This window comes from Eubalaena glacialis, chromosome X (assembly GCF_028564815.1).
Source record: "Eubalaena glacialis isolate mEubGla1 chromosome X, mEubGla1.1.hap2.+ XY, whole genome shotgun sequence".
NCBI lineage: Eukaryota > Metazoa > Chordata > Mammalia > Artiodactyla > Balaenidae > Eubalaena > Eubalaena glacialis.
In genome coordinates, this window is record NC_083736.1 from 3,377,679 (window position 1) to 3,394,265 (window position 16,587).

The window sequence follows — 16,587 nt, forward strand, 5'->3', positions numbered from 1 at the left end:
CTACAAAAATGGTAGTATTCTAATCCAGCTTGAAGTTGCCCTTGAGGAAACCTTAGCTGTCCCTACAATAGACTCTACCACTTACAAAGAGGCAAGTTCCTGCTTATGCATATATATGCACACATTAAATATGGGTTGAATAATTTCAGAACATATCTTAACATCATGCTGTTTAAAAATCTTGGGAGGTAGTTTCTCGAAAAGAACTTGTCCTACAAAGCTCTGAGCACCTAGATTGATTGATTGTGGCTTAAAAGATTCTTGAAAACCAAGTTATTGCAACAAACCAAAATTAGATACTCAGTACCATTCTAATATTATTTGCTTCTCAGTGACCAAGAAGTGGAAACAATTTCGTGTTTGAGAATTAATGTAACACAGATGGAAACAAAACTTAACTCAAGGAGGTGAGTCCTTTCACAATTTAATGGTATTCTTTAAATACCACTTTTAAAAAAGATACGCCTAAATTCATTAGAAGATTTTTATTACACTTTTCTAAATGTGAAAATGACAAATTTTCTCCAGCCCAACTAGCCTAAACTTGAGACATGATACACAAGACAAAAGACAAAATTATAGCTTGGTTTCCTGACTTGGGTATGCGAAGAAGCTATTTATAGATTTAAAGCTAAAGTACATTTAGAAATGTGACTGCAAAATGTGGTTACATGTCATGTTTATGTTCTTTCACTTTTAATTCTCTACTGTCCTGCCTATTCTTTACGAAGAATTATCTTTTCGTTGACTATACAAAATTTGTCACCTATGGCAGATGTAAAAATGAAAGATACTCATAATGAAAAGGAAAATAACTATCCATTGACAGTTCTACATGGGGAAGTAGATAGCCGTGAAATTTATTTCTGAAAAATAAAGCATCAGATATACACTGTTAATATTTATAGGGACATAAACTGTTACAGATGTCTCACTTTGATTAACTTCTTATCAGTATGCAAGCAGGGAGATGATTATGTTTGAAATTAGAAGATAAGGTATTTATATTTGCTATACCAAGATGATTTTTTCTTTGATGAGGCCAATTTCAGGTATAGAAGTTCAGGTTAATCAGAGGAAGTAGGCATGTTTAGTAGTCTTCAATAAAAATCTAAATTTATCCTCACAAAGCAAGTATAATGTGAGTGGTTTCCAGTGCATCAATTATGTACGCTTATTCCAATTCTTGTCCTGATCAGTACAAATGAGATAAATTTATGTTACACGTATTTGAATTTTTCCTTCGTGTTATGCTGCAAAATTGGTATGTATTATTGGCTGTCCTGTTGGCTAATTGTGGAATGTGGTCTGGATTCCGCATCCCCAAATAAGCTTTAACTCCTGAGCTGAAGGCGGGATGGATTTCATTTCCTGTTTGATGCCCTGTATTTCAGGGATCAGGGTAAACAGTGACCTTTCTGCTCCTTGATCAGCGTTCCATTCTGCCTGGATCAAGACGACAGGAAACATGGCTGCAGTGCCCATCTCTAGGGCAAGCAGGTGTGCACACAGTCGGGGAAGAGGCTCCCTGGGAAGAGGTGAAGCACAGTCTCACAAGGAGAGAGTACGTGTGTCCTGCAGCCACGTACAGAAGAGTTTTGCTGAGGATGTGAGTGTGTTGGTCCTGTCACCTCTCTTGGGTTCTTACACACAAGGTGCTTTCATCTTCCACATGTGCACCCCTGTGTGATCCAACAAGGCAAGTCAGCCATTGATGAACCGGTACATTGCGAGGCGTAAAGAAAAGCCACAGTGCAAGGCTTTCCAAACGGGGCTCCACGGAACCTGGTCTCAGAAGGTACATTGTGGGGACAAGATGCTGGGGAAACAACATTCCCTATCCCATCCATGAAGAGTCAGACGGGGCAACGGATCTGGACGCTTCAGAGGAAATAACCGTGTCTCATAGTCACAGCTTGAACCAGTGGTTCCCAGACCTAGTTAACTGCAAAACACTGATTTGTGTTTCTAGTTACACCTAGGAGCACCTGAAAACACTTTGAGAAACATGGCTTTAATATATTAAATTTTCAAAACTTGGAGTTTAAGTCAAATCAGATTTAGTTTGGTGGGTTTTCCAATGAGATTAAGTTTGGTGGGCTTTTGTTCTTCCCGATCTGATTTAAACAACCTACTGTGTGTGGAGTATTTATACCGCATGGCATGAAACTTGAACTTATTTTACAACTTCTCAGCAGGGAGGAAGGGAGGGAGTATGTGAGCCCTGGAAAGGGTATAATGTTTTTATATGGATGAATACCAATTACAAAAACCTGGATGCCACTGACATGACAAAAGGCACACATTCTAATTTAGCTTATGATTTACATTGATTTTATGCATATATGGGAAAGTATTATATATACATTACACATACATATACACAAACATACAGTAAATAATTGTTAGCAAATTCATAAGCTATATTTTCTCTTTACAGTCCTGCTTTGAAATCTCATTTCACTTCTTTAGGTCTTATGCTTTAATGACAAGGGACATGAGTTAAAATACAAACTGGAGCCCTTTCTCTACTAGACTATGACAGCTGGAATTTCAATAAGATTTTTCTGCCACTGGTAGGTAGTGTGGGCTGACTTGTGTCCCCCTGGATTCCTACGGTGAGGTCCTAACCCCTAAGACCTCAGAATATAATTGTATTTGGAGACAGGGTCTTAAAGAGATAATTAAGATAAAATAAGGTCATGAGGATGGGTCTTAATCTAATAGGAGTGGGGTCCTTATAAGAGGAGATTAGGACACAGACACACACAGAGGGATGACCCTGTGAGGACACAGGGAGAAGGCAGCCGTCTACACACCAAGGAGAGAGGCCTCAGGAGGAACCAGCCCTGCCCACACCTGGATCTCAGACTTCCAGCCTCCAGAACTATGATAGTATAAGTTTCTGTTGTTTAAGACCCACATCTGTAGTGCTCTATAAAAGAAGTCCAAGCAAACGCATACAGTGGGTAAAAAGATACAAAGGGAAATGAGACAAAGTTTTAGATCAAGAAATTATTAGAATAGGCTTGTCTTAGGGCTCCATGGGAAAGGGACTCTGAGAAGGACACTTCCAGGCAGAAGGTTTAGTGGGAGAACATTCTTGAACAACCCATGAGAGCAACTGAGGAATGCAGTCGTGGGGATAGCCAGAAGATGAACCCCAATGCAGGTTCAACCGTGGCCCCGACCCATATTATAAAAGCATCCACCGTAAGTCTTTACATCTGCAACAAATCCTCAAATTCCTAATATGGCTCACCTTCCCCAATCTTGAGTGGTCCGTTCAATACACCTAACATGAGTGTCTTGTGTCATTATTCCAAGATACGCTTTATGGATCTAATTTTAATTTAAAAATCTGTGGTCATGCTTGTGTCTAGATAACAGCCTGCAGCCTCTAAAACCTCACTTTATTATTGCAAAGTGGCTAATTCGCTTTGCCAACCTTGAGAGTAGACCCAACTCCTGTCTACTTGGCATCTTTATTTCAAAAGAAAGTCATATATCCCTCCTCTTCCATGCAGAACTTTGTCAAACAGGCATGCATCCAATTTAAAAAATGCATACCTGACTCCAAAATAGATATGTCCCACAGAGCTCTTAATAAGACACACGTGTTTGTGTATTTCTCTCTCATCGACTTTCATACATAAATAAGGCTTACCCACATTTTGTGGCTATTTGGATTTTTTTCCTTCTGTGTCCTGAACAGGCGTTTTGATCAGAAATTGGGGAAAGACCTAGGAAGCACAGATATGTAGGAAGTAATAATAGCATTATATCTCCCATCTCAGTATGAAAACAGAAATATAAGGTGATTACTATGATCAGAGAGTGTCCTACATACTTTACATATTGTAATTCAGATAATTTTATGCTTTGTAATTATCCTAGGTAGTTGATTAAATCACCCTCATTGAAAACAGTGAGACAATTATGTAAATAACTTGACATATGTATACAACATTGTTTTGTATAAAAATAGATGTATATACAATTATTAAATCTGTGTTAACCTATTCATAGCACAGGGAACTCTACTCAATACTCTGTCGTGACCTATATGGGAAAAGAATCTAAAAAAAGAGTGGGTATATGTATGTATAACTGATTCACTTTGCTGTGAAACGGCAGAAACTAACACAATATTGTACATCAACTACGTGCTAACAACAATTAATTTTAAAAAGTCTGTGTTTATTTTTAATAGCAATACGTTCCTATGCAAAATAAATGCAGAATATCCATAATGGCTGACAGAGTTTATGTGTCTGAGATAGCAGACGTTATAAAATATGGATATTTTATCAGCCGCTTTCTAACTGTGTGGTGGATAAATGGAGTACAGCAGTAACACAGAACACAAGATGTGTGCCACTTTAGAAATGCCTTCTCTTGATAATTGGAATGAAAATCTTTGAAGCGTAGAGGGAGAGAGCAAAGATGAAATTATTTGACTACGCTGTTAAAAGTGAATCAGAGGGACTTCCCTGCTGGTCCAGTGGTTGAGACTCGGCCCCACTGCCGGGGGCGCAGGTTTGATCCCTGGTTGGGGAACTGAGATCCCGCATGCCCCATAGTGAGGCCAAAAAAAAAAAAAAAAAAAGTGAAATGTCAGTCAAATGCGATGCTCCTGTGCCTAAGACAGTAAGCTGCTATTTTATCACTAAAGACAGCACCCTCAGAACAACGTTTATTCTGTGTAGCCATCCCAGGAGCTCTGCACCCTTTCCTGAGCATCCTCCGCATGCCTCCATGCAGATGTTTTCTCACCATTGTAACCTGAGGAAGACCCCGAGAGAACCTTCGGCGTATTACAGGTAAACCGTTCTGTCACAACAGCTACTTGGCATTTCCAAATGATTACAAATTACACTGAACAAGCTAACCACCAATTTTTATATTCCAGCAATCTGTCTCTGAGTGTTTATATTATGTCAGAAATAATTTTTAGGAGATGGTTGAGTGGTCCACATGTTAGGTCCGCATGGGTCACTGACTCATTCCTGAGTCCTTTACGCTGGCAAGCGATCACAGCTACGAGAAGCTGATGCCAGGGCGAGAGAAACCATATTAATTATCCTTCCTTAAGATCAATAGTTTTTAGTTTATTAAGAAATGTAATCAGATTACGGTAACCACCGACAAGCAGTTAGTTCCAAACATTGAGTTTTCAGCATGTAGGATGAACGTAAGCCAGGGACATTTTTAATATTTAATGCAGCATATTTTCATGGTTCTTCAGTTCATAATGTTTATGCAGACACTTCCACATGTAAATCGAGTATTTGCATGTTTTTAAAAATGTATGCCCATTAGTGAAAGCGATTGGCTTGGTCACCTATGTTTTCCTGTGGCTGTTTGAATCATTCATCGAAATTTGTGAATTTAATCAATTGATATAGTATGTTTATTGTCTACTCTATGCTTTGTATTAAGTAAAGGGGAGCAAGCTATGGCCATTTGGACTTAGTACACGGAAATATTAGCAAAAGGAGTTTTCCCAGTTTTACTGTAGGAATTTGTATTCCCAAACTTCAAATCCGTAGCTGGTGGATTCCAAAGGAAATGACCCTTTTCTCTCTCCCTCTCTCTCTTCCCCTCCCTCTGTCTCTCTCTCCTTTTTATTTTTGTTTTGTTTTGTTTTGCATCTATTAGCTATTCATGTTACACAAACGTAAAGAGAAATGATCATTTGATGTGCAGCATCTTCAGTTCTTTCCATTCTCCTTCACTTTTTTTGTTCCAACCTAGCTCGAACGAAACACTTGAAGTGGTATCAGGAGAATATAAAAGAAAATTGAAGGAGCAGAGAGACCTGGTGAAAAAATGGAGAATAGAAGCGAAGATACGTACTCCCTCTTTGCTATGGATTTTAGAGTTTGTGGATTTTAGAACTATGTACTAAAGAGCCATCTGAAATAGTAAACAGTATGCATTTCACTCCTTTATGGCTTGCTCCTATCAGCACCTTCATCCTTCAAGGTTGCCTTGTCATTGGAGTTTGACAAACACACGGGGAGACCATGTTGCCATCACAGAGGCTGGGATGTGACGAAGCAGAAATCCCTCCGAACTAAAGAACACTCTGATGTCAGAGTGTCGGAGATGTCGGTCATTCTCTTGATGGGAGAATGTGGGAGCTCTGATTTGGATGTGAATATTTTGTGAAAAGTAAACATTTTATAAATGTAAGAAACAAGGGATCTGGTGAGATGATAGTGCAGGTTTATGTTCCTGGACCCCTACTTTTTGCAGAGGAGCTCGATGACTAAAGAGAGAGAGAGAGACAGAGAGAGACACACACACACGAGACAGAGAGTGAGTCTGTCGGTCTGTGGACCACAGCTTGATCCGTGCCCATGAGCTGCAGCCTGTGAAGTGAGTTTCTGTTTGTGACAAGCTGTCTATGGTTTTTAGACTGAGGAAATCACCACATTCACCTGAGACAACTGCTTGTATACTACATTATAGTATATCTAAGATATATTTTATATATAGATAATATAAATGTATTGCAATTATTGTAACTGTATTACAGTTACAATACATAATGTATTATGTATTACCTATTTATATATCTTTATTGTTTCTGCTCATCTGATTGAACCCTGATGGATATATCCACCAATATTTCTCTCTATATCTATGCTGCATTTATTTATCAATACATATATGATTGATATATTTATGTCCATTATATATACATCTCCCTATATATGCAGCATACACATAGAAAATACTAATACTAAAATATTAATCAATTGTGTGCAATAATGGAATAAGTTAAATAATAAATGTATAGCAATAAAATGTACCCATTCTGTAAATAAGCTTATTCCAGTCTAAAATCTTATGAATGCATTATTATACAAGAAACTCTCTCCATTCATTTATTCTGAGACTTTTTCATCAAGAACTAATGCCTGCCTAGTGTCTACAGCACTTTCAGAGACGTGACTGCAGCTATAATGAAGAAAATATTGACAATGTCCTCCAACATCATAAATTTATTTATAAAGAGGACCACGACCAGACATTTATGAAAGACGCTATAAGAACATCAGAAAGACAAATTTAAGGAAGCACAATAGTTAGATAAATTGATTCCAACTGAGATCATTGAAAAGCGGGACCATTTTCGCTGGCAATCAAAATCGAAATGTTTAGGGAGAAAAGTCATAAAGGATACTTAAAAGATAATGCTATTAACTAACACTTGTTGTTTAAATGCCAAGTACCATGGTCTATTTTTCGTGAATAGTTCACTCTTATAAAAGTCACTATGATTCTCAATTTGCAGATAATGTCATAAAAGCCTAAGAAATGCACATAGTAGATGGCAGAGCCGAAGGTCATCTATGATTGGTGTGATTTATCGCCCAAGCTCCTACGTTCACTCGCCCAGTAAAAATTTCTGGTTGTCCACTTTGCATGATGCCATATTTTCCTGCTCCAAGGGTCTGTGTGGGGAGCATCTGAGTGCAGCCCCAAATGGTAAAGACTAGTGTGTTGAGATTTTGTAGCTTAGGTAGATTTGGGACAAATCATAGAGATCCCTGCATGTTACCGCCCAAGTGATTTGACTGCACTTGATTCTCTAAGGGCCGTCAAGCTGCCCGGACTTCCTGTTTTTGTAAAGTGGAGTAATTAAAAGCTCCCTGTTAAGTGAGCCTCTTCTAAGGTTAGAAGAGGACCATTCTGAAGGAACAACCATACCATTATTCTAATGGATGGCTTTCTGGAGAAGTAGCGATTATCAAGTCTGATTTGAGAAGAATTAGAATACTTAGTACAATCACTGACATGGATGAAATACAACAATATAATCTTAGGACAGCAGGTGAAAATGAATTTGATGGTGAATTCCACAAAACCATCCAGGAAGAAATGATCACCATATTATAGGCAATACATGAAGCAGACAGAGGGGTGTGTGTGCAATTTGCCAATGCGTTCACGAGCCTTCTGTAGGCTAGAAAAGGACAGAGTGTGACCAACCACCTCTTGTGAGGGAGAGGATGAGGAGGGGCAAGTTTTTCCTTAAAAAGAGTTTGTTTTCTCTAAGAAGATGCAGAAAAATAAGGTGGCTGTGAACATTAGAAATGGGCCTCTAAAACACGTTTCTTGTGTTCTGATATGGGATATAAGAGAGCATAATTATTTGCTGATGAGAAAAAAATATATATAGATGGGCTCATGATGAAAAAGAGATAAGAGGTCATCTTCATGGTGGAGAACAGAGAAGGCTATCAGGGAAGAAGTCCACTACCAAGTGGATGGGGGAAGCTTTGATAGAAGTGGTACACGTGGTCCATTATAACAGGAAGGGGTAAAGTCTGAGTGAAGATTGATGGAATTGGGACCACAAGAGGTCCCTTCCGAAGAGTTTCATTTTCTGAGTGAAGCACAAGGCGGTATCTTTAGGGACAGCACAGAGAGTAGAAAGGATTTGAATGGAGAGAAAGAGTATGCATCTCAGAATGAGTTTGTTCACTCAAAAAGCATCCACGGACATTTCCAAAGCATGCATTTGATATCTGTGTTCCTGCCTTGGAGGTTAGATTCCTCTTCAATTGTGTGTGTTTTCTCTAGCGATGTCGACACATTCTGGTCAGGTCAAGGATTGGTTGAACAGCTGGCTGAACCAGAGATATGGTTTATTCAGGCCAGTCCTATAGAATAGGAAAATCCTGCTCATGAGGGAGTGACTTTAATGGAGGACCTTCGATTTTAGGCTGAGTAAGAAGGCAAACATAAATGAGCTGAAAAGAGAGAACCATTTGTAACAGCAAAGGGTAGAGGTATCGGTGATACATGGAAACGGTAATACATGGAAACGCTGCACCAAGTGCAGGGGGGTCGAACATCAAAATTCAACTTAAGACCTGAATGTTGGGCTTCCCTGGTGGCACAGTGGTTAAGAATCCACCTGCCAATGCAGGGGACAAGGGTTCGAGCCCTGGTCTGGGAAGATCCCACATGCCGCGGAGCAACTAAGCCCGTGCGCCACAACTACTGAGCCTGCGCTCTATAGCCCACGAGCCACAACTACTGAGCCCGTGCACTCTAGAGCCCACAGGCCACAACTACTGAGCCCACGGGCCTAGAGCCCATGCTCTGCAACAAGAGAAGCCACCACAATGAGAAGCCCGTGCACCGCAACGAAGAGTAGCCCCCGCTCGCCGCAACTAGAGAAAGCCCGCATGCAGCAACGAAGACCCAACGCAGCCAAAAATTAAAAATTAATTAATTATTTTTAAAAAAGAGATGAATGTTGACCGTACTTGGGAGTTGCAGAGCATTTCTTTTTCCCTTGCTTCACACACAGTAACTGTTATCCTCATTTTGGGGTTTACCATTGCCTTTATTTATTTTTTTAAAAATATTTATTTATTTTGCTTATTTATTTTCCTTATTTTTTTTGGCTGTGTCGGGTGTTAGTTGTGGCACACAGTATTTTCACTGAGGATCTTTCGTTACGGCGTGCGGGCTGTTCGTTGCGGCGCACAGGCTTCTCTCCAGTTGTGGCGTGCGGGTTTTCTCTCTCTAGTTGTGACGAGCAGGCTCCAGGGCATGTGGACTCTGTAGTTTGCAGCACGCGGGCTCTCTCCTTGAGGCGCGAGAGCTCAGTAGTTGTGGCACGCAGGCTTAGTTGCCCCGCGGCGGCACGTGAGATCTCAGTTCCCCGACCAGGGATCGAACCCACGTCCCCTGCATTGGGATGCAGATTCTTTACCACTGGACCACCAGGGAAGTCCCTTACCATGGCCTTTAAATGTAATTTTGCACCTCTAGTTATTTACAGCTATTTTGTGGGAAGTGTAGAAGAGCAGGAGACAGTAAATATACATTTCGAATATGTTAATTTTAACTGTAAATCTTAATGTTCTTTCTACACAGAGGTGAAGGCAAGATGCTTTCTATTTGGTGTAATGTTTGCAATGGTATTTTTCAATATGAAATTGGCCCTTGAACAGCAGGAGTTTGAACTGCACGGGTCTACTTGTATGTGGGCTTCTTTTGTTTGTTTTTCATTAAATGAGGACTACATGACCCACAGCTGGTTGAATACAGGGATGCAGAACCAAAGATACAGAAGGCTGACTGTAAAGTTAAATGCGGATTTTCCACTGTGTGGAGGGTCCGAGTTTGTAACCCCCGTGTTGTTCAAGGGTCAACTTGAACTTGTTTGATTAGATATTTAAAAGCAATTTAAGCGATATTATGATCCCTGATAGAATATATAAATAGTAATGTCTACAGTTTAGAACTTTTTTCATGTTACAACATTCTATTTCTATTTCTATATACCCTACAGTATGCTCACCAACAAAACTTTAGTTTTCATCCATCACCATACAGGAGAACTTTTCAATAACCTTTAAATCAGGATGCACCTGGATTATAAAGAGTGGTGTTGACAAATTTCAAGAGTTTGGAAGGATAGATGTGGGTCAGAGGGGAGGGAATGTGCACAGCCTTGTTAAAGAAATAAAAATTTCAAATTCAGTTTATTTTCTAGAAGCCAGAGAGATTAGAGGGTGAGACATTGCTCCCATGGGAGAATGACATGAAGTTAAAAAAAGGGCATCAAGACATCAGCCAGGTGGATTCGATAGAAGCGATGAGACTGAGAGTTATGGAGCAAGGCAGGGAGACCTACGGGGTGACAGTCAGGGGACCCATCATTAAATGTTTCCATAGAGATACAGAAGAAAGGGGAGGTGGGTCCTGGAGCAGGGTATGGTCCCCACCTTGACCCACGATGATGGAGAGAAGGCAAAAGCAAGGGGACCTGTGCACCTGGGATGACCATGTGTTACTCCAGGAGCCTGAGTCCTCTGCATCCGTGATGATGGGGAGGTCGCATTTTAAGTGCCACATTCTTTTTATTACTCTTTCTAATGAATCAGCAACTTTCCTCACTGGATGACATGACATAAAACCTGCACATGTACTCATTTTTATAAGAAACCAACAAGGATGAGAACAATTTCTTATGCTTTTAAGCATTTCTGTTTTTCTTCTTCCAGTTTTATTGAGATGTAATTGACATCCAGCATTGTGTAAGTGTAAGGTGTACAGCACAATGATTTGATTTACATACAACATGAAATGATGACCACAATACGTTTAGTGAACATGTATCATCTCGTACAGACACAAAATGAAAGAAATAGAGAAAAAGCTTTTTCCTCGTGATGAGAACTCAGGATATACTCGCTTAACTTTCATACACAACACACAGCAGTGTTAATTATATTCACCAAGCTGTACATTCCATCCCTAGCCCTTATGTATCATATAATTGGGAGTTTGTACCTCTTGATCCACCTACCTCCACTTCCGCCTCCTCCCACCCTTCCCTGTAATCACAAATCTGACCTCTTTTTCTATGAGTTTGTTTGCTTTCCAAGTATAATTGACCTACAACACTGCATTAGTTCCTGTTACACAACACAATGATTTGATACTTCTATACATTTCAAAATGATCACCACGGTAAGTCTAGTTACCATCTGTCACCACACAAAGATATGACATTATTACGGACTGTGTTCCCCACGCTGTACGTTTCATGCCCTAGATGCCTCTTTAATGAGTTTTTGTAGGGGACAAAGGGCTTCCAATTTATTTCACATAAGGGATTGTTTCCCTAGTCTTGATATTTAAAGAACAACTATTAGCATCTTTTTTTCCCTTAAGCTCTTGTTTTTGCTTCAAGGTTATAATATTCATTTGAATCCTGAAAATGGTCTTCTACCCAAAATTAACATGATTTTTACCATAACATTAAATGAACATGTTATTGTGTATTTAAGATATTTCCAACGAGGCCAAATACAGCTGCAGCCACTATTTACAATTTGCATTTGCTCTAAATTTTAAATGCTAATTCATTCATAAAAAGGTAGATCATTGAAATTCTCACAGTGTTTCTGTGTATATTATCTACTAAGCTATGTGTTAGTTTGGGAACACACAGGGGCATGTACACTCTACTTGTTTTTAAAGAGCCTTTTTGTGTAGTAATCGTGAGTAGTTTGAGGGAGTCTTGGGAGTGTCCTAACCCTTCTCCTGAGATTTATGTGTTTAAGTAGCGCAAACCCTTATCTAGACGTCTCTGATACGACTAAAGGATGAGTGTACACATTTTAACTTCCTTTACAGGATAATGGGGAGTCGTTCATAATCTCCGTGACAGTGGTATTTTGTCCACTGTGAGTCCCGATGTCTACACTGAGAATAATTCATCCGTGAAAGGACTTGATACAATGGGAAGTACGAACACACACTTGCTCTGACAGAAGCTTACGTTCAATCTCCCTGCTTCCACACGCCACCGCCCCTCACCCCCATTTCCTACGGTGCTGATCTACTACCCTGGGGGAGTCTAATTGTTATATGGGTTTCCAGGGGACAAAGACTCTATTAACAATTTTCTGTATCTTTCTCTCTCTCTCTATCTCTCTCTCTGTCTTTCACTCTCTCTATCTCACTATGCATTTAATCTCACACCTAGAGAAAAGAAATCATCTTTATGCTTTCAGATTCATTTCAAAATATTACAAACGTACGTTAACTTGCTTTTATCACTCTTGCAGCGTGGAGGCTGATATAATCATATATAAGATCCTCTATTGAATCTGACATAGGAGCACAAGACCTAAAATTTTTCCTTCTCCAAACCTACATCAGTTCATCCACAACCAACTTTCTTGTTTTTTTGGCACTTTCTGAGAAAACAGGAAAATGGCCCAGTTCTAGATTAAACATTTTTTTTGAGACAAAACACAAACTTTCTCAAAGAAAGTTCTCTAAATTGTAAAAGACAGATGTATCGTCTCTGAGCCTACTTATTAAATGAACCAACACGTCTGATAGCCCACACCTGCCCCAGAAAGACAAGACTTAGTTCTGTGGAGTTTCCAGATAAGTTACTGTGCAATTTAAAAAGCTATCAGGCCAAACCCTTTTATCATAATTAATTGCAAATTAGAGAAGCACATCCATTTTTAAACCTTAGCTCATTTCCATACAGATCATATGTATATGAATGCAGAATATGTATTCTTTCTTTCCACTTCAAATTCTGTTCACTTACAGAAGAATATTTCTTCTCTAAGCTAGAATTTTTTCCTCAAAGTTGAGAATGATTCAATTAAAAATATGCTCTAGTCTTTACTAGAATAAGCTTTTGGAAAGCATCCTAAAATCATTCCTCCTTCCACTAGGAAGCTAATAAAATATGAAGCCAAAACACACACACACACACCCCAAATCTAACCAGAAAAATACTTTGGAAGCAATAAGTATTTTTATTACTTTTTACATTAGATTCAATTTCTCTCCTTAGAAGTCATAAAAATGTTTTTTCTTTTCAAATTGATTTTGCTTTAGAAAAGTACGGACTTCTGCATTTTCATGCCAAAAGAAAAAATCCTTGGTGAGTTCAGAATGGCATACGATACAAAATAATTATCTTGGACTTGGATTTGGAGAGAAAATGATATTTCTATAAATACAATAATCCCCAACCCTGTAAATTGACCACATTGAAGGTACCACCCCACTAGCTTCAGACATCCAATTTTGATTTGAGGAACTAAACTGCTAAAATAACTGTCACTTATTTCAATGAAAAATATTTGGTAGTTTTACAATTTTATTATTTTAATTTTCTTCTTACTTTTTCATGTTTGAACTTCCAACTTAGACATTATTCTTCTATTCTTGAGGACAATAATGCTTTAAAAAGTGCATTTTTTCCCAAAATTCAAGTTGTTTTTAGCAGAAAGCTGGGTCTAAATAAACTATTAGACCATATCATGGAATAAAAACTCACTATATGGGGATCTTAGTTCTACCTATTCAATATGAAGGATTATTATTTTCCAGACACCATGAAAAGTAACTAATTCTCCAATATGCTTTAGCTTTAAAATTGTATATTCCATTAATGACTTGATGTGTTAACATCATTTGCTTCATAATAGCATTTTGGCCAAAGAAACTGATTTCAGAGCCATTTTTCTTTAAACATATGGAGAGATGTGCGCTGACTGCTTTTTCCAGGAAGCTTAAAATGAACTCCTTTTCTTAAATCTGAGCATCAGAGTCTGACACTCAATTTCAGCCAATAGTCATCTATCTTTATCACGGATATTACACTTACAGACGGAGATTAAATAAAAATAGTATATGTTCCTGGTACACATTTTAAATAAATATTTTATTATGGCAAAGGAAAAGAGAAATATAAATTTGTGTTATATGTTTAACAAAAAAAATGTTAACCCAAATTACCATAGGTGAAAAAGAATTATTAGTTTTTATTTCATGAAATTAAATAGTGAATAATATATTGGGAAGAAAATAAATATGCAAAGGTATGCATATACATTCGTATTACATACACTGCAATATAATATATGACAAATTGTACATATTTTAAAATATATATAATTTATAAATAATTGTAACTTATAATTTATTATATTTTATTTATATTATTAATTATATTAGATAACAGATATAATTATATATGCATTATTAGATTATATGTTATATATGTTGCAAATCAAATATGTGTTATATATATTCTTATGTTATACATGCAATATATATATCTGAATATTATAACATATATAACATATTTGTTAGAGATAATTTTTGTCTAGTCTTGTTGTTCATCCTTTTTATACAAAATTGATTGGTAACTAATGAAATAATAAAGCTGCAATTCAAAGAGCACAGTGAATTTACAGGATAGTAATTACTGAGTAGGATAAGCAACTGCTTTCTTTATTCATTTGTTACTAACATTAAAAATGATAAGTGTAACCTTTGCATGGTCTACCTGCTCTTTCTGCCTGCAACACTGGCCCCATGGTTTTCTGCTTGGTCTCTTTATTCACTGATAATTCCCAGGTTCCTAGAATACTGTTCAGTATAGTAGCTGCTCAATAAATAGCTGTTGAGTGGATATATGTGAAAACGCCATTTTTCAAAATTGTGCTTGTGAATAAAGTAGGATATAGAGAGCTTTTAAATCCACTCCACTGATGTTAAATTCAGTGAACTGAAAAAAAAGTCAAGTGGAAGAATCACCTGACTCTATGTATTTCTCATTTCATTTCATCTGTGATGCATAAGGAGAGTGCCAACTTCTTCCTACTTTCCATGTCATTATCCATGTTACTTCGGTTACCCATTTAATAATAATATGTGTAGGATTTGCCTTTGTGTTGATTTATTAAACTTCACTTAATTCTGTGAGCACACTGATGGCCTCTGGTGTAGATAAAATTGTGTAGTGATTCCATGTACAGGAAGCACCCACCCTGCTTCTGGATATGTAGACTGGTGTCTCACATTTCGAGGTTGCTGTCTTGCCTTTACTAATTAATCAGTTATTTCTGTGTGAGCACAAACTACCTCTATGAAGAGTAAAATTAATTAAAGTGTATACAATATACTAATATATAGCATAACATAATGTAATCTATATAACAACCCTTATTTCTAGGGCTTACTATTTGGTTCATTTTCAAAAGTTTTTATCAATTCCCCCCAAATAAAATTCATACCTAGATTAAAAACAATAAGATCTCATATCATGCTGTTTTCTGAGGAAGATTTAGTTCCCAAGTTTAGAACTTTATAGAAAAAGTATTTATCTAATGAGTGAAGGAGGTCACATATTACAAACTTCCAGTTACAAGATAAATGCTGGGGATGTAATGTACAGCATGGTGACTGTAGTTAATAATACTGTATTGTATACGTGAAATTACTAAGAGAGTAGATTTTATTGATAAAAGTTCTCATCACAACAAAATAGTTTGAAACTATGTGTGGTGGCCCATGTTAACTAGACTTATTCTGGTGATCAAATCACAATGTATACAAATATTGAAATCATTATATTATACACCTGAAACTAATATATTGTTATATGTCAATTATACCTCCATTAAAAATATATTTTAAAGAGTACTTATCTGAGAAAACTCCAAAGTACTAAGTGATATAACATGAACTATAAAATCACCTCCCTACCTCTTGGCTCAGAAACTCCTGACCCATTTTTGCTATGGAGATTCACTCTTTAAAGTTATTTTTTGAAACGGTTCTGAAGAACCTAGGGGCAGGATGGGAATAAAGATGTGGACGTAGAGAATGGACTTGAGGACACAGGGAGGGGGAAGGGTAAGCTGGGATGAAGTGAGAGAGTGGCATGGACATATATACACTACCAAATGTAAAATAGATAGCTAGTGGGAAGCAGCCGCATAGCACAGGGAGACCAGCTCGGTGCTTTGTGACCACCTAGAGGGGTGGGATAGGGAGGGTGGGAGGGAGACACAAGAGGGAGGGGATATGGGGATATATGTATAAGTATAGCGGATTCACTTTGTTATAAAGCAGAAACTAACACACCATTGTAAAGCAATTATACTCCAGTAAAGATGTTAAAAAAAAACAGAATGTAAAAAAAAAATAATAATAAGGTTATTTTTTGGTGTTGTCATCCTTTGTATCATCAGAGGTATTTACTACCTAAATGTGAATATATAT